The following is a 24,378-nucleotide window of genomic DNA, read 5'->3' as shown; positions in this document are numbered from 1 at the left end:
AACAACAACATCAACCCCCAAAACCCCTCCCTTCGCACAAAACAGAACCAGAACATCAACTCCCAAATGACCCTCGCCCACACCAAAATGCTAACAGAATACAACAGCACATCAACCCCTAAACATCCTCCCCTCACACAAGAAAACAGAAAAGGAATGGGAAATTTTAAATAAATACACAGAATATAAAAACGTTAAGTCTGAAGAAGTCCGCAGTCCATAAATGCAATCGTCCAATCCATAAAGCAGAACCACAGTAACATCTTCCTTCGTCAACGAAGGGAGAGGCATCACATAAGCACAGAGGCCTACCCGCCTGCCACAGCAAGCCACACAGCGATAGGCCGCTCACAGACTCTCCTCTGGCAATGATTAAAAGGAAGGCAGTCAGCGGTGAACTCTTGCACGCCCTCTGCATTCGCCTCAATGTCTCAATCTTCCACGACGCTTTAATTGGTGAAATGGAGTCAGACATAGGCTCTGACTCCATCTCAAAGTTTCTTCACATCAAGGCTGTCCAAGTATATGCTCGCTTCCCAGAATCTTCTTGGAGACGGCAAAACCCTTGATCACACTATCGATCTTCAAACTGTAGATCACAGGCTCTAACGGTCCCAGAAACACATTTAAGGTGAAAAACAGGTGTAAAAGAAGTAAAATAGACACTTTCTTGGGCTGTCTGGAAGATGGCAACTGAGGGAGGGTTGTATGCTGGCGCCATCTTGTCCAGAAGTTCTTACTGATTTCATTGGAGAATTGGGTATGAATTAGATCCATAAACCATTTGCATACAACTGACTAGGGGTATTGTGTTTTGCATTTTGTCCATATTGTCTTAAGTGCAAGGTTTGCATTGTTTGAGTTGCATTGAAGTTAAAGAATTACCGTAACTTTAAATGAAAGATCAAGCAAATATGTTCAACTTTGTGATGAAATGAGGAAGGAGACATAGGAAAGAATGGATCAACAAATAAATTACTGTATCTCTGATACCAGAAATCACTGATGGGAAGGGAGGGGTAATGTATGACCTCACCACAAAATGGAGAAGGGTCGTGATTATTCAATCAATGTGTCTGACATACTTTCCATTTTACAATAAGATGATGTAATGACTGTGTAATACCCCCTGGGGGGGGCAATGGACGATATGTCTGAATAGTTGCCATTGTTGTGCATTCTAAGGATGACTATCTTTAATAGTATGACTCTGTGATGAGACCCCATTAAAATAAGTCTTGTTTATACTTGTTTTTCTATGGTAAATTGTGGTTATGCGACCACTGAAGCAGGTAAACAATCTCTGAAGACCATTGATAATGGCTTGGGTCACCCATCATGGAAAGACACTGCCCAGAAGAAGGCAGTGGCAAACCACTTCTGTGGAAAACATTGCCAAGAGCAAGCATGGTTGTGGATAGAGCAACAGTGTGAAGGGAGTTCCCAGTTCCTTGCTCAGTCGAAAGATGGAAGATTGTGATCACCGATATCTTACAACACAGCACCTAATGATGATGATCAAGGGGATAAATGCAGGAAGTGGTGGAGGCAGGGGACACGTTGCCAGAGGTGGTGTAGATACATTTAAGACACTCTTCGGGTGGCGGGGTGGAGATACTCCTTAGGCAAGGTGTGGCACCTGCTTAGCTCGGCCAATCAGGGTCACGTGAAGCCATGGGACCAGGTGGTGGATGTCCACATAAGCAGTTGGTGCATATAACAAGTCCTGGTTATGTGACCACTGATGCCAGGCAGGCAATCTCTGAAGAGTATTGATAATGGCTGGGGTCATTCGTCTTGTAAAGACACTGCCCAGAAGAAGGCAATGGCAAACGACTTCTGTGGAAAAATTTGGCTAGAACAATCATAATCATGATTGCCCACATGATATGACATGGGACATGATGATGATGATGACTTCGTTCTTTTCATACCTGCTCTCATTTCACTAACCACCTGATTGTGACTCCAGCCCACTCCAATCCTCCTCAAAGTCCTCCCCACCACTAACCCTAACATCAGTTAAATGTGCAGAAGCACTTTTTTTAAAATTTAGAGATACCATGCAAAACAGGCCCTTCCAGTCCTTTGAGCGGCATCACCCAACAACCCACCGATTTAACTCTAGCCTAATCACAAGATGATTTACAGTGACAATTAACCTACTAGCTGGTATGCCTTTGGACTGTGGGAGTTAACTGTGGGAGCACCCTGAGAATTGTTAGGATCAATCCAGATTTGGTTGACAGCAGAACAAGTAGTATTTAAATGGATTGAACAATAAGGAAGATGTTGTTATGGAAAATATAAAATCTTGTTTTCAGTTCAACTGAGAAAAACAGGGTTAAATCCTACAGACATTATATGAAGGAAAAACCAGTGGGAATATTTACCCTAATGTGCACCACTAAAAGCCGATTTCAGCTATGAGTGGATTGGCTCCAAATTACTAATGCATTTGAGTTTTTTTAAAAATCATTTTAATTATTAATAGTGTTAAAGTGCTTAAGTAATTTAAATCTGTGCCACTCACAGCAGGGACCAGCACTTAGCAGTTCAGAGAATGGTGTGGCAGCATTTGGGTCAGGAGGTTCTGCTTCCCTGAACTGGGTGAAGAAATGGCAGTGGTGAATTGGGGTTGGGGAAAGAGAAGCTGTTGTGATTGGTATTCAAGTCCAAGTTTATCATTATTTAACTATAGATAGACTTCCAAACAAATCAGCGTTTCTCCAGACCAAGGTGCACAACACAATACATATAACTCACACACACACACAACACATATAGTAATATTACCACAAAAAAATTAACAAATAATAAGGTGCATATTTGATGCACATTAAAAAGTAAACAGTGTGATGAGGCCTGGTGGTGGCAGGGAGTTCAGTAATCTTACAGCCTGTGGAAGAAGCTGTTTCCCATCCTAACAATCCTTAGTACCTCCTGCCTGATGGTGTGGGGGGTGGGGGGAGGTCAAAGAGATCACTGGATGGATGGGAGGGATCATTGACAATGCTCAGGGCCCTGCATTTGCAGCACTCTTGATAAGTAAATTGGATAGGTGAGAGACCCGCTGATCCTCTCAGCTGGGGGTTCCCAACCTTTTTTTATGCCATTGAGTCTTGCTGTCTGTGGACCCAGGTTAAAAACCCCTGCTCTCCACAGTCCTCGCATGCCTTTGTAGGGTTTTGCGGTCAGATGCCTAGCAATTCCCATATCAGACAGTGATCCAGCTGGTCAGACACTCTCAATGGTGCTCCTGTAAAAGTTGGTTAGTAGGATTGAGGGTGGGGGAACAGGGAGCCATGTTGTTATGTTTTAGCTGCTGTGTTTACATGCACTGTCTTTCAACATCTTAACTTCTCTTCATTCCTCCTCTGAAGTGCTTCTTCAATTTTTCTTTCTTGATTAAGACCATAAAATACAGTAGCAAAAATAGCCATTCAGTCCATTGAGGCTGCTCCACCATTCAATCATGGCTGATTGATTTTCCCTCTCAATCCCATTCCCCCCATAACCTTTAACGCCTTTACTAATCAAGAACCTGTCGACATGCAATTTAAATATACCCAGTAGATTGGCCTCCACAGCCATCTGTGGCAATGAATTCTGCACCTAGTCACCACCTTAAGTTTTTAATGATCTGCATAAATATGTCCTATGACTTGGATTTGGTATCATTCCTGTGAATCATGTTGGGATGTTTTGCTATGTTACAGAGATTGAAAGATGAGTTTTATTCTACATCGAAAGATACAGTGAAATGTGCCATTTGTGTGAACAACCAACACAGTCGGAGGATATGCCAGGGCCAACCTGCAAGCATCACCGTGCTTCTACTGCCAACATAGCGTGCCCATTCTGGTGTCTTCCCTCTTCCTTTCCAGTGCTGAACAAAGGTCTCAACCTGAAACATCGACTGTTTATTCATTTCCATAGATGATGCTTGACCTGCATTTTGTGTATGTTACCAACCATAATCCTTGCATCTTTAGAGTGTGGGACGAAACTGGAACACCCAGAGGAAATCCATGTGGTCAAGGAAGAACGGACATACTCCTTACAAACAGTAGTGGGAATTGAACCCGGATCACCGGTGTTATAAAATATTATGCTAAATGTTCTTCTACTGTGCCATCTATATCATTGGCTGATGAGGTGGCGCAGTAGCCTGATGGTTAGCACAACGCTTTACAGTACCGGTGACCCAGGTTCAATTCCCACCACTACCTGTAAGGAGTTTGTACGTTTTCCCTGTGACCGCGTGGACTTCCTCTGGGTGCTCCAGTTTCCGTTCGCAGTCCAAATACCTACTGGTTGATAGGTTATTTGGCCATTGTAAATTGTCCCGTGATTAGTCTAGGATTAAATTGGGCACGATTGGGCAGTTTGGCTCGAAGGGCCGGAAAAGCCTTTTATGCACTGTATAAATGAAATTGTTATTGCTCTCACATGCATTCCCCATCCCAGTAGGAAAAGCTAGATTTCAGCACTCACTAAGGGCAGCCCCGTCGTATAATGGATAGTCATGAAGACCTGGGTTCAATCCTGACCTTGGGTACAATGTGCATGGAACTTTTCTTTCTGTGACTGCTGTATTCCTCCATCCCCCCAGGTGTTCTGGATTCTTCTTGTGTTCCAAGGACACAAGGGTTGTAAATTATCCAAAGTGCACAACTGAGTGGTGAAAACTTGGGACAGTTGGTGGGAATATAGGAACGTTTTTAAAAATGTGATTCATGCAAATAGTGCCTGATATTGAGTCAATGGGCTCGTTTCAAAGTTCAAGGTAAATTTTATTATCAAAGTACGTATATGTCACCATATACAACCCTGAGATAATTTTCTTGTGGGCATACTCAACAATAATAACTATAACAGAATCAATGAAAGACCATCCAAACTAGGGCGTTCAACTGGAGTGCAGAAGACGACTAACTGTGCAAATGTAAAAAGAAGTAGTAATAATAATAAATACATTAGCAAAAATATGAGATGAAGAGTCCTTCATTCTGAATTTTGTTGGAAGGATCTAGCCCAGGGATGGCCAACCTATGGCGCATGCCCCAAGAATGGCATATTGGATGATTAGAAGTGGCACATTGCACCCCAGTGATAATAATAAAAAAGTAAGCCTACTCATCCAAAAAGTATTAACCAAAAACCGATTTGTAGGAAAAAAATCTATAACAGGAATTCAAGTAGCTTAGAGCTAGAAATGGGTTTTACTGAGAATAAATCTAAAACTGATCAGTTATTTTTAACGATTTTATTATTTCATGCACATCTTCTGGCGAATGTTATCTTCTTTCACATTAATCTGTTTTCAATTTTTAAAAATGTTCAATGAGTCAAACTGGGAAAGAAGGACTTTTGTTCTGCAGTCGTTCCATAACTGTACAATACACGTTTGATACTTGTTTGATCCTGACGCGCCAGGCGTCTGCACCAGCGGTGTGTCGCAGGTTTCTGTCAGTCAGTTTACAATTGACACTCGTGAGCTACGGAGTTGTGCTTTGTTCGTCCTTCGTGAACATTTACAGTTTTGTACTTTTTCGAAAATTAAGCCTCGTTTTTACATTCAGTTACCCATCACAGTGCAAAAGAAAATGAGCAAAAGAAAAGCAGGAAGTGATAGTACTTTCAATGAACAGTGGGAAAATGAGTTCTTATTTATAGTGGGTCCATCAGGAAAACCGTTGTACGTTGTTTGTGAAAACACTTTCTCACATAATAGAAAACATCATCTTAATAGACACTAGAAAACACAATATCAGACTGAAATAGAAGGAAAACTGCTTGGGTCTGAATTACGGAAAGAATATGTGATTAAGAAAAAGAAAGATCAAAAGAAGACAAAATATATTAAAAGTCTCGTTAAAGTAAGTAATGATTATCTTGTTTTTATATTAAATCAATATATCATGTAAAAATGCTAAATATGTCTATATTAACATTTTTACAAGATCCGAATGGGAGTACAAAAGTTGTATGGCGCATCTGAACTTGTGCATGAAAAAATTGATGCATGGAATGTAAAAGGTTGGCCATCCCTGATCTAGCCTTAATAATAATGACTACAGAGGCACAGAGAGAATCTGACTGTAACGACAAGTAACCTTTATTATCTCAACTAAAATACAGATGAGTTCACAAGCTAACTGTGTGCACATCCACTATGATTTGCTGACCAAACATGAGGAAATCTGCAGGTGCTGGAAATTCAAGCAACACACACAATAAATGCTGGTGAACGCAACAGGCCAGGCAGCATCTATAGGAAGAGGTACAGTCAACGATTCGGGCCGAGACCCTTCTTCAGGACTAACTGAAAGAAGAGATAGTAAGAGATTTGAAAGTGGGAGTGGGAGGGGGAGATCCAAAATAATAGGAGAAAACAGGAGGGGGAGGGATGGAGCTAAGAGCTGGAAAATTGATTGGCAAAAGGGATATGAGGGTGGAGAAGGGAGAGGATCATGGGATGGGAGGCCTGGGAAGAAAGAAAGCAGGGGGGAGAGCCCAGAGGATGGACAAGGAGTTATAGTGAAAGGGACAGAGGGAGAAAAAAGAGAGAGAAAAGAAAAAATAAATAAATAAGGGATGAGGTACGAAGGGGAGGTGGGGCATTGACGGAGTTAGGGAAGTCAATGTTCATGCCATCAGGTTGGAGGCTACCCAGACAGAATATAAGGTGTTGTTCCTCCAAGCTGAGTGTGGCTTCATCTTGACAGTAGAGGAGGCCATGGATAGACATATCAGAATGGGAATGGGACGTGGAATTAAAATGTGTGGCCACTGGGAGATCCTGCTTTCTCTGGTGGACAGAGTGTAGGTGTTCAGCGAAACGGTCTCCCAGCCTGCGTCGGGTCTCGCCAATATATAGAAGGCCGCATCGGGAGCACCAGAGGAGCATCGACTCACAGGTGAAGTGTCGCTTCACCTGGAAGGACTGTCTGGGGCCCTGAAGGGTAGTGAGGGAGGAAGTGTAAGGGCATGTGTAGCACTTGTTCCCCTTACAAAGATAAGTGCCGGGAGGGAGATCAGTGGGAAGGGATGGGGGGACGAATGGACAAGGGAGTCGCGTAGGGAGCGATCCCTGAGGAAAGCAGAAAGGGCGGGGGGAGGGAAAGATGTGCTTAGTGGTGGGATCCCGTTGGAGGTGGCGGAAGTTGCAGAGAATTATATGTTGGACCTGGAGGCTGGTGGGGTGGTAGGTGAGGACAAGGGTAACTCTATTTCTAGTGAGGTGGCGGGAGGGTGGGGTGAGAGCAGATGTGCGTGAAATGGGAGAGATGCGTTTGAGAGCAGAGTTGATGGTGGAGGAAGGGAAGCCCCTTTCCCTTCCTCTTTCACATCTTTCCCTCCCCCCTCTTTCTGCTTTCAGCAGGGATCGCTCCCTACGTGACTCCCTTGTCCATTCATTCCCCCCCCCCGCCCATGCCTTCCCACTGATCTCCCTCCCAGCAGTTACCCTTGTAAGCAGAACAAGTGCTACATATGCGCTTACACTTTCTCCCTCACCACCATTAAGGGCCCAGACAGTCCTTCCAGGTGAGGTGACAGGGATGTGATGTTGAGGCTCTATAAGGCACTGGTGAGACCTCACTTGGTGTACTGTGTACAGTTTTGGTCTCCTTATTTAAGAAAAGATGTGCTGATGTTGGAGAGGGTACAGAGAAGATTCACTAGAGTGATTCCGGGAATGAGAGGGTTAACATATGAGGAACGTTTGTCCACTCTTGGACTGTATTCCTTGGAGTTTAGAAGAATGAGGGGAGACCTCATAGAAACATTTCGAATGTTGAAAGGCATGGACAGAGTGGATGTGGCAAAGTTGTTTCCCATAATGGGGGAGTCTAGTACGAGAGGGCATTACTTAAAGATTGAAGGGCGCCCATTCAGAACAGAAATGCGAAGAAATTTTTTTAGTCAGAGGGTGTTGAATCTATGGAATTTGTTGCCACGGGCAGTAGTGGAGGCCAAGTCATTGGGTGTATTTAAGGCAGAGATTGATAGGTATCTGAGTAGCCAGGGCATCAAAGGTTATGGTGAGAAGGAGGGGGAGTGGGACTAAATGGGAGAATGGATCAGCTCATGATGAAGTGGCGGAGCAGAATCGATGGGCCGAATGGCCGACATCTGCTCCTTTGTCTTATGGTCTTAAGAGAACATGACCTGGGTATTTTTGTGTTGTATGTCTCTTTGATTCTACCAAGAATCAAAGAAATCAAGAAGTTTCTAGAAATCAAGAAATTAGAATGTTGCCAGTGTCAAGGAGCAGAATAAACTGGAGTGTTGTGCCACATGTCTTAAGGTAGTGATGGGATAATCTTGCCACAGCATTGCCTTATCACCAAGAGGGAAACTAGGAACACCAGAAAGTCTGGGAGTGGTGTTATGGTCATCTATTGCTTATATCTGTTTTGTTCTTGGAGGTCTTGAACACTTAAAGCCTTGGATCAACTGCCAAAATCCAGCAGCTTTTATTTAGTGGTGATCTTATTGACTGGAGTCTTACGTTGAGTTCAATGCTGACTGGCAGCTCCTGTAGTGCTGCTGATGCCAAACTGTACTAGTCTATGCTGTTCCTTTAGATTCTCAGATGGGTGGAGAGGCAGGAGCTTGCTTCATGGGGAACAGCTTGGTCTCCATATTGTACTGCCCTGGCTTACGTACCTAGACGGCTAGGACCCTGTTCAACGAAGACCTCAAAGTAGGAGAGCCAAGGTTGTTCTTTGATCAGAAAGTTGAAGGGGCACAAGGTGTTCAAAATCATGCACAGTCTTATCACAAGTGGATAAAGAAAAGCTATTTCCATTGGCAGAACGTACAAAGACTGGAAATTGTTTTTTTTTAAATCAAAGGTAGCTAGAGCTTTTTTTTCCCCTTGCAAAGAGTCTTACATTTGTCAATACACTACCTGAAAGGGTGGTGGAGGCAGATGTGATCATGTCTCCTTCACACTTGAAGGAAAGAAATCGCAATGATAAGGGCACAAGAACTGGGAATGGGGACAAAGTGAATAGCAGTTAGTGTGACGCTATTACAGCTGGGTGTGTTGGAGTTCAGAGTCAATTCCATAAGAAGTCTTTACGTCCTCCTTGTAAAATGCATGAGTTTTCTCTGGATGCTCCAGTTTCCTCCTATATTCTAAAGACATACAGTTAGTAGGTTAATTGCCCCAAGATTAGGCAAGGGTTAAATTGATGGTTGCCTGGCAGTGCGGCTTGAAAGGCCATAAGGGCCTATTCTGCGCTGTATCTCAATAAATAAATAAATTTCTGTAGCAAAAAGCAGGCATGGTGAGCCAAATAGCTTCTTAGGCCATTATGATTTTATATCCATTTATTATGTGTATAACTCCAATGATCTTTTCTTTCTTTTCAAATCTTTTTTTTTATTATTATCCAAAATTAACAAGAGTACGTCGAAGTAGGCAACACTTACAATGCCTCAACAAAAAAACAATGATCTTTTGATGCTGAGCTGAAACATCAGAGAGGCTGTCTCTAATTTCCTCTTACTTCCTCACGTGACAGAAATTACACTAAAGAAAATGGTGATTGGAAAATTATTCACTTGGGAAGAGTTTAATGTTGGTCCACTAAATATGACAGTCTAAACTGTACAGGAGCTGACATGCAGACAGCTTATTTGGTGCTGCTTTAAGACATAACATCAAACAAGTGCAGTCCAGTCACCACCATTGAGTCTGCTGTCAAGCAGTATCTATGGAAATGAATAAACAGTCAACATTTCAGGCTGAGACCCCTCATCAGGACCAGAAATGAGGTGGGAAGATGCCAGAATAAGAAGTTAGGGGAGGGAAGGACGACTAGGTAGAAGGTGATAGGTGAACAGGTAGGTTGGGGAGAAAAATAAGAAGCTGGGATGTGATAGGTGGAAAGGGTAAAGGGCTGAAGGCAAGGAATCTGATAGGAGAGGAGAATGGATCATGGGAGAAAAGGAGGAAGGAGGGGCACCGGAGGAGGTGATAGGCAGGAGAGAAGAAGAGGTAAGTGTATAATTGTACTGAACTTTGTGCTAGAGTTTAAATAAACAGTGTGAAAACATTTCAGTCAGCATTCTGGTGACTATACCGATAGGAGAGCATTATAGCTTCAAATATAAAGCCTTAGTTTTCAGTGTTTTTAAAACAATAACAAAGAAAATAAAAAACATTTTTGTTAACTGTGATTTATTGCTTCTGTGTGAAGCAGTCCCAGTGCGCTTCGCAGATAACAAATTGCTTTCAAGTTCAGGGAGAAGGCTCATGCATCAGCAGTTTTGCGCACTTATGTGTGAAAGTGTGGTCAGCCATTCTAACCTTCCCCTACCCCTTCATTTTGAAGATCTTCCCCAGCCTTCACTTGTTCAAAAAATGATTTGACATGCATCTGCTGCAAAATACTCTGCCATTCTTTCCACATCAATAATTGCAATTGCGGTAGACCCACAAGGTAATTGGTGATCAGTGATGTTAGAATCCCACCCACAGCAACTGTTAGATTTACCTCAGTTTCACTACAACAGCTTCCAAAATTCTGTGCTTTCCTAGTGTATAATGTGCCACATGTACACACTCTGGCACATACTGAATTCTGAAGAAAGCTGCCGACTGTTTCATGGTGGCTAATTCTGTAGCTGTGAAAGAGAACATGTTAGAAAATTATTAAATAAAGGGACAAGGGCAGTACTCACCATAAAGCTGCATTCAAGTCCCAGCTGGAACAGGGGAATTTTAAATTCAGTTAAGCAATATGGAATCACCCACCAGTAACAGCAGTCATGAAACTATTGAAATGTTATTTTAAAAAACAGTGGTTTCTCTGATGTCCCTTTTCATTGCAGTGGTTGTGTAACTCCAGAGAGCCTCAGCAGTATGACTCCACGACCTTTGAATGGTCCAATAAGCCTCTCAGTTAAAACACACTCACCTTCAAGACTTGGTTGACAACAGTTCACAGTGTGGTTCACCAAAGGTGAAGAGGGAAATAGTGGGGCAGGGGGCACTGCACAGAATTGAAATAAGCTGCAGAGAGTTGTAAACATAGCCAGCTCCATCATGGGCACTAGCCTCCCCAGCATCCAGACATCCTCAAGCAGCGATGCCTCAAAAAGGTGGCATCCATCATTAGGAATCTCCATCACCTAGCACATGCCCTCTTCTCATTACTACCATCAGGGAGGAGGTACACACTCTATGATTCAGCAATGGCTTCTTCACCACTGCCATCAGATCTCTGAATGGACATTGAACCCACGAACACTACCTCACTACTTTTTTTTCTCTTTTCACACTATTTATTTTGAATGAGCTAGGATGTTTATCTTTGGAGCAAAGAAGATGACTTGATAGATGTATTCAAGATGCTAAAAGCCATAGATCAAGTGAGCAGCTAATGACATTTTTCCCAGAGTTTAAAAAAAAGACTTAAATGAAGGAGCGTCCTGCACCATTGAGTACATCTGCATGGAGCGTTGTCACAGGAAAGCAGCATCCATCATCAAGGACCCCCACCATCCAGGCCATGCTCTCTTCTCACTGCTGCCACCAGGAAGAAGGTACAGGAGTCTCAGGATTCACACCACCAGGTTCAGGAACAGATATTATTCCTCAACCATCAGGCTCCTGAACCAGGGGGAATAACTTCACTCACCCCATCACTGAACTGTTCCCACAACCTATGGTCTCACTTTCAAGGACTCTTCATCTCATGTTCTCGCTATTTATTGCTTATTTATTTGTTATTAGTATTACTTATTTCTTTTCGTATTTGCACAATTTATTGTCTTCTGCATTCTGGTTGAACGCCCAAGTTGGTGCGGTCTTTCATTGATTATTGGATTATTGAGTATGTCCACAGGAAAATGAATCTCGAGGTTGTATATGGTGACATATCTGTACTTTGATAATAAGGGAGGGAACGTCGACTCAGACCTTGAGAGGCCTGTGTCGGGCATTTTCATGCCTTACAAGGCACAGATTGGAAGTCTGTGTGGGGCACCACTCCTCACACAGACAAATTTGATAGTAAATTTACTTTGAACTTATAAGGTGATTGGAGGTAAGTGCGGGGAGGATGTCAGAGGTAAGTTTTTCATGGAGTGTAAATTCTTTCTCCATCAATAATAGCAATTGAGGGAGATCCCCACTGACCATGACCAGTGAGGTGTTAGTTTATGTTCGAGCCCTACCCACTACAGCTGTTAGATTCACTACAGTGTCACAACAATGTCTTCCAAAGCTCTGTGGTTTTCTGGTGCACAGCGTGCCTCATGTTTTCACTTTGGCAAACACATTTCTACTGAACCTGAAAGAAAGTGGTTGGTGCGTGGAGCAAAGTGTCAAAGGTGGCGGTAGAGATAGGTACTTTATAGAACATAGAATAGTACAGCACAGTACAGGCCCTTCGGCCCACAATGTTGTACCGACCCTCAAACCCTGCCTCCTGTATAAGCCCCCACCTTAAATTCCTCCATCTACCTGTCTAGTAGTCTCTTAAACTTCACTAGTGTATCTGCCTCCACCAGTGACTCAGGCAGTGCATTCCATGCACCAACCACTGAGTAAAAAACCTTCCTCTAATATCCTCCTTGAACTTCCCACCCATTACCTTAAAGCCATGTCCTCTTGCATTGAGCAGTGGTGCCCTGGGGAAGAGGCGCTGGCTGTCCACTCTATCTATTCCTGTTATTATCTTGTACACCTCTATCATGTCTCCTCTCATCCCCCTTCTCTCCAAAGAGTAAAGCCCTGGCTCCCTTAATCTCTGATCATAATGCATACTTTCTAAACCAGGCAGCATCCTGGTAAATCTCCTCTGTACCCTTTCCAATGCTTCCACATCCTTCCTATAGTGAGGTGACCAGAACTGGACACAGTACTCCAAGTGTGGCCTAACCGGAGTTTTATAGAGCTACATCATTACATCGCGACTCTTAAACTCTATCCCTCGACTTATGAAAGCTAACACCCCATAAGCTTTCTTAACTACCCTATCCACCTGTGAGGCAACTTTCAGGGATCTGTGGACATGTACCCTGAGATCCCTAATATCTATAAGACCCCGAAATATCTTTAGGGATATTTAAGAGTCTCTTGGATGGTCACATGGGTGATGGGAAACTATGTGGGAGGGAAAATAGAGGGATTGATGTTAGAGTAGGTTAAAAAGTTGGCAGAACATTGTGGGCCAATGTTCTGTGCTGTACTCTTCTATGATCTATGTTCTTACAATCTTTTTGCACTTTGTGGTTTATTCAAGTGATTCAACAAAAGCGCAGGTGGTGAGACACCAGCCAAATCTGACCCTATCCTCCTCTGAACTTCTCACACTTTTAACACAGATAGTGGGTATTGACAGAGAACAGAAACCTAAACTTTCTTAGTGATTTAAGTGAGAGGGAGGAAAATTTAAAGGAAGTTTATGTAACAAGTTGCTTAAACAGAGAGTGAATAGTGACAAGGGAAGTGGTGGAACCAGGTGCAATTGCATGGTTAAGAAGCACTTGGACAAGCCCTTGAACATGCAGTTTAAATTGGTATTGTGGTTGGCACAAGTATCATGGGCCCAGAGGCCTGTTTCTTTGCTGCACTATTCTAAGTTTGAACTGAGGCTGTGGGAGATTGTCTTGGACATTTCTCTTGTGATCCTGTTGCAGACCCTGTTGGACGTTGATAATGTAAGATGCCTTGGGTCTGTTTCCCTTGTTTTTTGGTGAGACAGGCGGTGTGGGAGCTTCATAGCTTCGATTGTAGCGTGGGCTAGGCCTCAGGCTGCAGACTTGCCTGCTGTTACTGTGCAAGTGAGGAGACACTGGAGGCAGTGTAGTGTGGCATTTATGCAGGGCTGGCCTCTCCCGTCGGTGCTGCCCTACAGAATTCGATTAGTGGAATGACAGGCTGGATACTGGGACCTGTAGGACATGTCACTCAGAGTGTTGGACTATATGTATGTTTTTTCTTGCTCGCTATTTTGAGTGAACTGTGTATGTTTTGCATCTTGGCTTTGGAGGAATGCTGTCTCATTTGGGTGTATACATGTATGGTTGAATGATAATTAAATTTGATTTGATTTGGCATTGTATTAATTCTTAAGTACTTTTCAACCTTTCAATTAGAAAGGCACTGATCAATGAAGTACAGACAGCAGGGAAAAACTACTGTCTAACTTAACTGACTTGTTTAAGGAGCTATCAGGAAGGATTGATGAGGGTGCTCCTGATGCGTCCCTATCTACATTGGTGAAATCCATCGTAAATTGGGGTACCGCTTCATTGAGCAGCTCTGCACCATCCACCACAAGAGGTACTTACCAATGGGCAAATATTTTAATTCCAATTTCCACTCCCATTCAGAAATTTTGGTTGTGGCCTCCTCTTGTGCCAAGGCGAGGCCACTCTCAGGGTAGAGGAACAACACCTTGTGTTCTGTTTGGGTAATCTCCAATCTGATGGTATGAATAGCAATTTCTTCCCGTCAACAAGTTTTCCAACCCCCTCCCCCACCCCCATTCCCCACTGTGACCTTTTACCTCTTCTCACTTACCTATTGCTTCCTACTGGGTCCCCCCCTCCTCCCCTTTCTCCTATGGTCCACTCTCCTCTCCTGTCAGATTCCTTCCTCTCTCGCCCTTGACCTTTCCTACCCACCTGGCTTCACCTATCACCTTCCAATTAGCCTCCTTCCCCTCCCCCCACTGTCCCCCTTCCTTCTCGGTCCTGAAGAAGGGTCTCAACTTGAAATGTCAACTGTTTATTAATTTCCATAGATGTGGCCCGACCAGCGGAGTTCCTGCAGCACTTTGTGTGTGTTGCTTTGTGTTGATAAGGGGGCTGCCTTGATGTATTCTTCTGGCACAGAAGTGGACCGTTTGTCGCACCATGTTCATGGCAAACTTACATGGAACGTTACAGTACACTACAGGGCTGTGATGTTCTGGTGACCTTTTAATCTACTCTAAGATCAATTGAACTTTACTTGCTACATAGCCCTCTATTTTTTCCAATCATCCACATGCCTATCTAAGTGGTTCTTAATTGTCCCTAATGTATCTGCCTCTACCACCACCCCAGGTAGGGCATTCCATGTATCCACTTCCCCTGTGTTAATAAAAAAAAATCCACTTTTACCCATACACACTAAATCCATTTGCCCTTATAAGAAATGTATTAATCTCTGCCTTGCCTATTCAAGACACTATCTAAATGTCTCTTTAAAAAGTAACCTTCTCTGTCAATGCATTCTAGATATCAAATGTTGTCTGAGTAAACCAAAAATGTACCCCTGCAATCCCCTTTAAATCTCCTTCCTGTCACTTTAAATCTATATCCTCTTGTTTTTGATATCAGTACCATCACCATAGGACAAATATTTTTGTCTGTCTCCATTACCAGGCAACACCGTACCTTGAGGCCTAATCTGCCCTCTGACTGAGGCTGTGCAGCTGCCCCACTTCACTAATAAACCAATGAACTGGACTTGCAGCATTCCACACCACCAGTGTTCAACAAGGTCTTGTGATCGCTTGGAAAGCAAGTAAGGCAATCAGACACTGTTCGACTGCATATCTAATTCATAAGATTAGAGTCAGATTAACTCCCTAAAGCTCCATAGACTGTATCCTTGAGTATTTAAGGACCAAGCCTTAGAAGTAGTAGATGCACTGGTGGTCATTTACAATATACTTGGACACTGAATCATGTCATAGTTGGACATGTCCTTCAGCCAAACATAAACCATCCGTTGATACAAACCTTATGTTAATCCCATCTTTCTATATGACCCGTTACTTCATCAACTAGGACTAGGCAGATTAATAGAGTTCTTTGAGGATATAACAAGCACAGTGGATAGAGGGGAACAGATGGACGTTATTTACTTGGATGTCCAGAAGACGTTCAATTATATGCCACATAATAGACTTGTCCATTAGATAAGGATGCATAGAGTTGAGGATTGGTTAGCCAATGTGGCAGTCAGTGGTGAGCAGTGTGCCACAGGGGTCGGTGCTGAGCCCACAACTGTTCATGATATACATTAACAATCTGGAAGAGGGGACTGAGGGTAGTGTATCTAAGTTTGCTGATGACACTAAATTGAATGGAAAAGCAAATTGTGCAGAGTATATGGAGAGTCTGCAGAGAGATAAGTGAGTGGACTGGGGTCCAGCAGATGGAGTACAATGTTGGTAAATGCGAGGACATCCACTTTGGAAGGAAAAATGGAAGATCAGATTATTATTTAAATGGTAAAAGATTGTATCATGCTGCTATGCAGAAGGACTTGGGAGTGCTTGTGCATGAATTGCAGAAGGTTGGTTTGCAGGTGCAGCAAGCTATTAAAAAGGCAAATGGTACGTTGACCTTCATTGCTTGAGGGATTGAATTTCAGAGCAGGGAAGTTGTGCTGCAGTTGTACAGGGTACTGGTAAGGCCTCATCTAGAGTACTGCATGCAGTTCTGGTCTCCTTACTAGAGGAAGGATATACTGGCTTTGGAGGTGGTGCAGAGGATGTTCACCAGGTTGATTCCAGAGATGAGGGGTTTAGACTATGAGGAGAGATTGAGTCACCTGGGACTGTACTCACTGGAATTCAGAAGGATGAGAGGACATCTTATAGAAAAATATAAAATTATGAACAGGATAGATAAGATGGAGGCAGGAAAGTTGTTCCTCAACTAGAAAGAACTAGGAGACATAGCCTCAAGATTCAGAGGAGTAGATTTAGGACGGAGATGAGGAGGAATTGCTTTTCCCAAAGTGTGGTGAATCTGTGGAATTCTCTGCCCAATGAAGCAGTGGACGCTACCTCAGTAAATATATTTAAGACAAGGTTAGATTTTTGCATAGTTGGAGAATGAAGGGTGATGGGGAAAGGGCAGGTAAGTGGAGATGAGGCAATGGTCAAATCTGCCATGATCTTACTGAACAGCGGAGCCAGATAGCCTAATCCTGCTCCTATTTCTTATGTTCTTAATGGATTGCACAGTCTAGATGGGCTGAAGGGCCTGGTTTCTGCGCTGTAGTGTTCTATGACTCTAACTCACTGCAAATACTATGTGTTAAAAAATAACAAACACAAGAAAATCTGCAGATGCTGGGAATCCAAAGCAACAAACACAAAATGCTGGAGGAACTCAGCAAATCAGATAGCATCTATGGGAGTGAATTAACAGTCAGTGTTTCAGCTGAGACCCTTCTCAGGACTCCGAATAGTCCTGAAGAAGGGTCTCGGCCAAAACATCGACTCTTTACTCTCTTCCACAGATGCTGCCTGACTCGTAGGTTCCTCCAGCATTTTGAGTATGTTCCTATGTGTTAGAGGCAGTTTGCAGTAACCATAAGGTATAGGAACAGAACTAGGCCATTCAGCCCATTTGAATCTTCTCTGCTGTTCAATCATGGCTGATTGATTTTCCCTCTCAATCCCATTCTCCTGCCGTCTCCCCGTAACCTCGGATGTCCTTACTAATCAAGAACTGCTTTAACTGTACCCAATAACTTGGCCTCCACAACCATCTGTGGCAATGAATTCCACAGGTTCACCACCCTCAGGCTAAAGAAATTCTTTCTCATCTCTGTTCTAAAGGAGTGTCCATATACTTTGAGACTGTGCCCACTGGTCCTAGACACTCCTAATGTATCTGCCAACCTGCACAACTTTGGGATGTATAATGAAACTGGAAGAAATCCACACGGTCAGAGAGAGAATATGCAAACTCTACACATAGAGTGCATGAAGTCAGGACTGAATCCAGGTGTAAGGCAGTGTCTATACAAACTGTACCATGCTGCCTCTATTCTTGTGATGAGACAAAACCTCATGTAATGCTGCTATTTAGAAACAAATGTGTGAGAAAACAGATAATTATATTCCTCTTAAAAGGTATTGGTAATGGAGTACATTAATAGTATCCATCATAAATTGAGGGACCGCTTCATTTTACCTCTTGTCACCTGCCTATTACTTCCCCCGGGTCCCCTGTCCAGCCCTTATCTTTCCCACCCAGCTGGCATCACCTCTCACTTTCTAGCTAGCCCCCTTCCCTCCCCCTGCCTTTTTATTCTGGCATGCTCCCCACTTCCTTCTCAGTCCTGAAGAAGCGTCTCAGCCTGAAACGTCGATTGTTTATTGATGCTGACTGACTTGCTGAGATCCTCCAGAATTTTGTATGTGTTGCACTATTTAAAGATGTGGTAACAAAGCATTTGGAAAGTGGTGACCAGTGGGGTCAAAGTTGCATGGGTTTAGGAAAGGAAATTTATGCCTAAAAATTTTAGTGTCTTTTTTTTGATTGGGTGTGGGAGGAGCAAATAATATGGTATTGAAAAAAACAGCACAAAGATCTCATACAGAAGCTTAGTAAGTACATTAAAACAAAGGACTGGGGTAACATATTGACTTGGATATAGAACTGATTGATAGCCAAGAAACTCGGCATCATAACAAGCTACATTACTGCATGGTACAGAAACTGCACTGTGGTGGACAGGAAGGCTGTATATTGGGTAGTCAAAACTGCCCAAGCAACACCATCAAGGACATATTTACAGAAAGGTCAATCACAAACACAAGAAAGTCTGTAGATGCTGGAAATCCAATGTAACATGCAGAAAACGCTGGTGGAACTCAGCAGGCCAGGTAGCATCTATGGAAAAGAATAAACAGTTGAAGTTTTGGGCCAAGACCCTTCTTCAAAAGATACAGAAGATTAAATGCCTTTTAGGGTAGCAATGAAGGTCCTCCATCTCTGGTGGTGTTCAGGGCTTCCTTCATTGTGTCAGTAGCTTCCTTTCGGTTTTCACTACTATCAGTCATACAAGTCCCGGGTGGAGACTCAGGAATACTGTCGCACTCAGATACAGGGTTCTTCAATGCTGTTTCCGTTACAATTTTTTTTTGACTAGCCAAGGTTGTTAGACCTGAGCTGAACCCTCAAACCTGGAGGGTTCACTCTTAGTCTGGACTCTACCATTTGGCATGGGTGACCCTACCAAGAGCCAAAGCATGAAACCCTTACTCCAGCCAACATAGCTCTCTGGATCATTGAGGTATGCAAGCCTCCAAACCACAAGGGTGTTGTTCACTTGGAGGAGGGTATGCAGAAATGTGCCAGTAAAAGAGCCAATAACATCATGAAGGATCCCACCCACCCTGCTCATGGACTACTTATGCCGCTCCCATCTGGGAGGACACTAAGTAGCATCCATGCCAGGACCTCCAGACTCAAACAGTTACTTTCTCCAAGCAGTAAGGCTGATCATTACCTCTACCCATTAACACATTCCTCATCACCCCCAACCACCACTACTTATCATTTTCTGTCAGAGTCACCTGATGTACAGGTGCTCCTCTGCTTAGCATCACTTTATGGACATACAAATCTATGTACGTATATTAGCTATTGTGTGTATTTATATTTATTGTGTTTTTTAGATTATTATTGTGTTCCTTATCTTGTGTTTTTTTGTGCTGCATTGGATCCAGTGTAACAGTTATTTTATTCCCCTTTACACTTGTATATTGGAAATTATATTCAGCGATTTTGAATTTTGAAGTGTGGGAATAAGTGAGCCCATATTCAGAATGGCAGGTGGTGGCATGACCTATAGTGCTTGGACTTCAGCTACACAGAATGTAAATAAATGAATTGGGTAATATAATCTCCTCAGTTTTGCAGCCAACACAAAGCTGGGTTCAGAGTGTGAACTGGGAAGGATGCAGAGCCTTCACAGTTACTTTAGCGTATTGAGTGGGTGGACCAACACAGTATTCACTGTCTTAAGATACAGCTACCAATTTAAGCATATGAATATTTAAATTATATAGTCGTGACCAGTTTTGGTGATGTCAGATATGGGCAAATATTGGACTTCTCAGTACTGCTAATGCAAAGCAACAAATTTCATGACACAAACACAAGAAATTCTGCAGATGCTAGAGATCCAAAACACACACAAAATGCTGCAGGGACTCAGCAGATCAGGCCGCATCTATGGAGATTAATAAACAGTCGATGTTGCAGGTTGAGACCCTGCTTCAGGACTGGAAAGGAAAAGGGAAGACGACAGAATAAAAGGTGCAGAGGAGAAGGAGGATAGCTAGAAGGTGATAGGTAGGAATGGAGAAGGGCTGGAGAGGAAGAAGTCTGATAGGAGAGGAGAATGCTCCATAGGAGAAAGGGAAGGAGGAGAGGATCCAGGCAGAGGTGATAGGCAGGTGAGAAAAGGTAAGGGACCAGAATGAGGAACAGAAGAAGAGGGGAGTGGGAGATAAAAATCTTTTACCAGAAGGAGAAATTAATGTTCATGCCATCAGGTTGGAGGTAATCCAGACAGAATGTAAGGTGTTGTTCCTCCACACTGAGGGGGGGCCTCATTGTTGCACAAGAAGAGGCCATGGACCTACATGTTGGGATGGGAATCAGAATTAAAATATTTGGCCACAGCTAAGTTGTACATGAGGCAGATGGAGCAGAGGTGCTCGGAGTGTGTGAAATTTCACACTCAATGACATTAAATCTGATTCTGAATTGTTTCCAGGGATAATTCTCTGTGCAGCATTGAAATTGTGCCTGTTAACTTCTGTGTTTGTCTGAAAATTTGGACAGGTTCTGTGGTCCAACTTGCAAGCGAATACACAATGGATGCTGAAAATCTGAAATAAATATCAGAACACTCAGCTAGAGCAAAAGACAAAATGTGCTGAACTGGAAAGGATTCAAAGGAGGTTCACAAAAATAATTCCAGGATTGACTAGCTTGCATCTCAAGATGGCTCTGGGCCTGTATTCACTAGAATTCAGAAGCATGAGGGGTGACCTCATTGAAACCTGTTGAAGGGTGAAAGACCTTGATAAAGTCGATATGGAGATGTTTCCTATGGTGGGAGAGTCTAGGACCAGAGGACACAGCTTCAGAATCGATATGAGGAGGTGGTGAATCTGTGAAATGTGTTGCCACAGGTGGCTGTGGAGGCCAAATCTTTACAAATATTTAAGGCAGAGGTTGATAGAATCTTAATTGGTCAGGGCATGAAGACATACAGAGAGAAGACAGGGGATTAGAGCTGGTAGGGAAAATGGATCAGCTATGATGAAATGGCAGAGCAGACTTGATTTTTTAAAAAATGGCCGAATAGCCTAATTTTGCTCTTATATCGTATGGTCTTCTGCTGGAGGAACTCAGCAGTCACTCAACTAGAGATAGTTCAGAAGTTTAGCAGAATCTGAGGATAGAAAAGCTGTACTAATGCTTTGGTCTGTTGGCCTTTCATGGGTAGGAGAAATAGTTGGAGATTAATAATAAGTTTAGTAATGTGGAGAAAAGAGCATAAGGAGGATAAAACGAAAAGGAAATTCTGGAGTGGGCAGGAGCACAAAATGGCAAACAGGATGATACGGTGCAAATCTGAATTTATGAATGATTGTCTGAAATTATTAAGAAATGAGTGTGAGAAATATGAATATGATGCAGGAAATTGCCCATTTTCTTAAATTGTTTAGCTGTGTGCTCAAAAGACAATTGTTTGTTCATTATTTGCAATGTCATATGATGTGGATGATCATGGTCTATCCACGACCATGATTGTTCTTGACAAATATTTTGACAGAAATGGTTTGCCATTGCCTTCTTCTGGGCAGTGTATTTTACAAGATGGGTGACCCCCAAGCCATTATCAATAGTCTTCAGAGATTGGTGTCTGGTGTTAGTGGTTGCAGAACCAGGACTTGTGATATGCATCAGCTGCTCCCATGGTTTCACGTGACCCTGATCAGGGGCTAATCAAGTACTACACATTGCCCAAGGGTGTGCTTAGAGTGATCAGTTTTTAAGGTTTCAAAGGCTTCAAAGGTACATTTAATGTCAGAGAAATGTATACAATATACATCTTGAAATTCATTTTCTTTGCAACCATCCACAAAAACAGAGAAGTGCCCCAAAGAATGAATGACAGTTAAATGTTAGAACCCCAAAGCCCCCCAGTTCCCCCCAATGCATAAGCAGCAGCAGAGCAACGATCCCCTCCCCCACCAGCAAAAATGCATCAGCGCCCCCCACCAAGCACTCAAGCGTGCAGCAAAGCATCAATAAAGACACAGTCTTGCAGTACCCCAAAGACTACTCATTCACCCGGTAATTCGGCATACCACAGACTCTCTCTGTCCTGAGTAAGGGAAAAAGAGGTGTCTCACAGTGAGAAGGGAGACATAACAACCAACTCGCTGATTTATGGTGTTAATAGTCTGTTGCGTCGGTTTTTCTGAGCTCTGTATGCAAAGAACTCGGCTCTCTGGGCACACAGCCAGCAGATAGCTTGCTGCTTTCGATCTTCCGTCTCCCACGACACACTGATTTTCTGCAGCAGCACCGACCACGGGTCTGCCCGCCTCCAGAGCCACAAAATCTCATAACCCTGAAGGCGTGCGAGTCTTCTTGGCCACGTCCTTGGTATATCAAGTAGTGGCCAGTTGTGAGACCTCCAAGAGCGGGTCCCATTCCTGCAAAGAATTGAAGTCAGCGTGTAACTCCAGGTCAGCGTCTTCAGAAAAACCCTGAAAGGGAAAAATAGAGAGACGGGTGTCCCCCGCTTTTTGAACGTTCGCTTTATGAAACCTCACTGTTACGAAAGACCTACATTAATACCCTGTTTTCGCTAACAGAAGGTGTTTTCACTGTTACGAAAAAAAACAGCGCACGGGGAAAATCAGCACGCGATAAAAGCCGCCGCTCTCCCCGGGATTCGGAACTGCATTCTAGCCAGCATTGCTTAGACATGTGCCTGTGAGCAGCTGTTTGCAAGATGAGTTCTAAGGTATTGGAAAAGCCTAAAAGAGCTCGTAAGGGTGTTACACTTAGCGTAAAGCTAGACATAATTAAGCATTTCGATTGTGGTGAATGAAGTAAGGACAAAGTGAGTTTGGCTTGTGGAAGCTGACGAACATGATGTTTAAGAGGTTTTGCATCCCATGACCAAGAACTGATAGATGAAGAGCTGATGCAATTGGAAGAGGAAAGGATAACAATCAAAACCGAATGCAGTAGCAAACGGACCGAAAGTGAAGTCATCCAGGAACTGAACGTGAAGCAACTGCGTGAGATTTTCGCTGCAATGATAAAGTATGTCTTTAATTTTGAAGGGGTACGTAGGTTTAGGGGATATTTGCAGGATGATTTGAGTCCTTACAAAGAACTGTATGATAGAAAAATGCGCGAGGCTCAGCAGTCAAGCAAGCCTTCCACATCAGCCACAGCAGACAATGAACCTCGACCTTCGACATCGAGGCATGCAGTCATAGGAGAAGATGAGCTGCCTGCTCTAATGGAAACAGATGACGAGATGACACCCCAGTGTCCCACTATCCCACGATTCGCGGAGAATGCAGCAGTAGCAGGGTCTGCGAACGCTCACAAATTTTTCCCACATAAATAAATGGTAATTGCTTCTTCACTTTGCAACATTTTGGCTTTCAAACCGTTTCATACGAACGCTCTACCTTCGGATGGCGGGGGAAACCTGTATTAAAGATGAAATAGAGCTGTTTCCGAAGACGCAAGCAAAGGAGCCACTGTTAGGCTCCCAAGCTCTGAAGTCTCAGTTGGGTATGTTTGTGTTCAAAAAGCAGTGATCATTGTCACTAAGAGTTGGCAAAAAATAAACAGCAAGACAATTCAGAACTGTTTTATTCACCGCAGTTTCAAACACTCATGCTTGGAGATGCCAGAAACATCCAGGAACGAAAAGGAAATGATATCACTACTTCAAGTTAGAAACTATGAAGAATTTGAAGATATCAACAATCATCTTGAATGTTACAATGAAAATTAAGATTTGCAGGATGCAGTCATCTATTGTACTGTATGAAGATAGTCCATAATCTGCATGAGGTGTTGGTGCTGATCTTGCTCATTGCATACACTGGATGAAATTCTTCCATTGCTAACTATTAGGAACTAAAACATAGTTTTATAGTACTGTAGTGCTACTGGTAATGTTCTAATTTATTATGTGTTTCATTCAAATACAAAATTTATTACTCAATTTGTCTTTTTTTATATTTCTATGAAACTTTGGCTAGTGGCACCGCTGCTTAATTGGTCCAAAATGTATTGGCCCGTGGTGTTGCAATTAACCAGAATCGACTGTAATTTTTAAAGAAGTGAAATGCAGCATGTTCAACAGGGGTGTGGATTCTCTTGCAGATTTGATACTGGAGGGCAACCGAGCTGGTGTTTTACCAATGTCATTAGCAAGGTTATGCCCTCAGATATTTTAGCTTTGTGTTTTTTTTTCAAGCCTGCGCTGTTTCCCAAAGACTAACAACTCTCTTGTTTGTTCATTTTATACAGTCATATAAATTGAGAACCTTTTCA

The 24,378-nt window shown here is 43.0% G+C and overlaps 1 protein-coding gene across 7 annotated transcripts in view; it reads left to right on the top strand.

The window, feature by feature from the left end:
- The window catches only part of tango2 (transport and golgi organization 2 homolog (Drosophila)), a 297,896-nt gene that overhangs the window by 17,923 nt on the left and 255,595 nt on the right, over window positions 1-24,378 (top strand). Inside the window, exon 1 of one of the 7 annotated variants that reach the window (XM_072240858.1) lies at window positions 15,491-15,541. The exons of the other annotated variants lie outside the window; for them this stretch is intronic. The gene's annotated coding sequence lies outside the window, so the exon portion shown is untranslated. Of the gene's footprint in view, window positions 1-15,490; window positions 15,542-24,378 lie in introns of those variants that run through there. 7 annotated transcript variants of the gene reach the window in all.

The sequence above is a fragment of the Mobula birostris genome, chromosome 22 (assembly GCF_030028105.1).
Source record: "Mobula birostris isolate sMobBir1 chromosome 22, sMobBir1.hap1, whole genome shotgun sequence".
Taxonomy (NCBI): domain Eukaryota; kingdom Metazoa; phylum Chordata; class Chondrichthyes; order Myliobatiformes; family Myliobatidae; genus Mobula; species Mobula birostris.
Note: the sequence above shows the minus strand (reverse complement) of the source record. Positions and strands in the feature narration are given on the sequence as shown.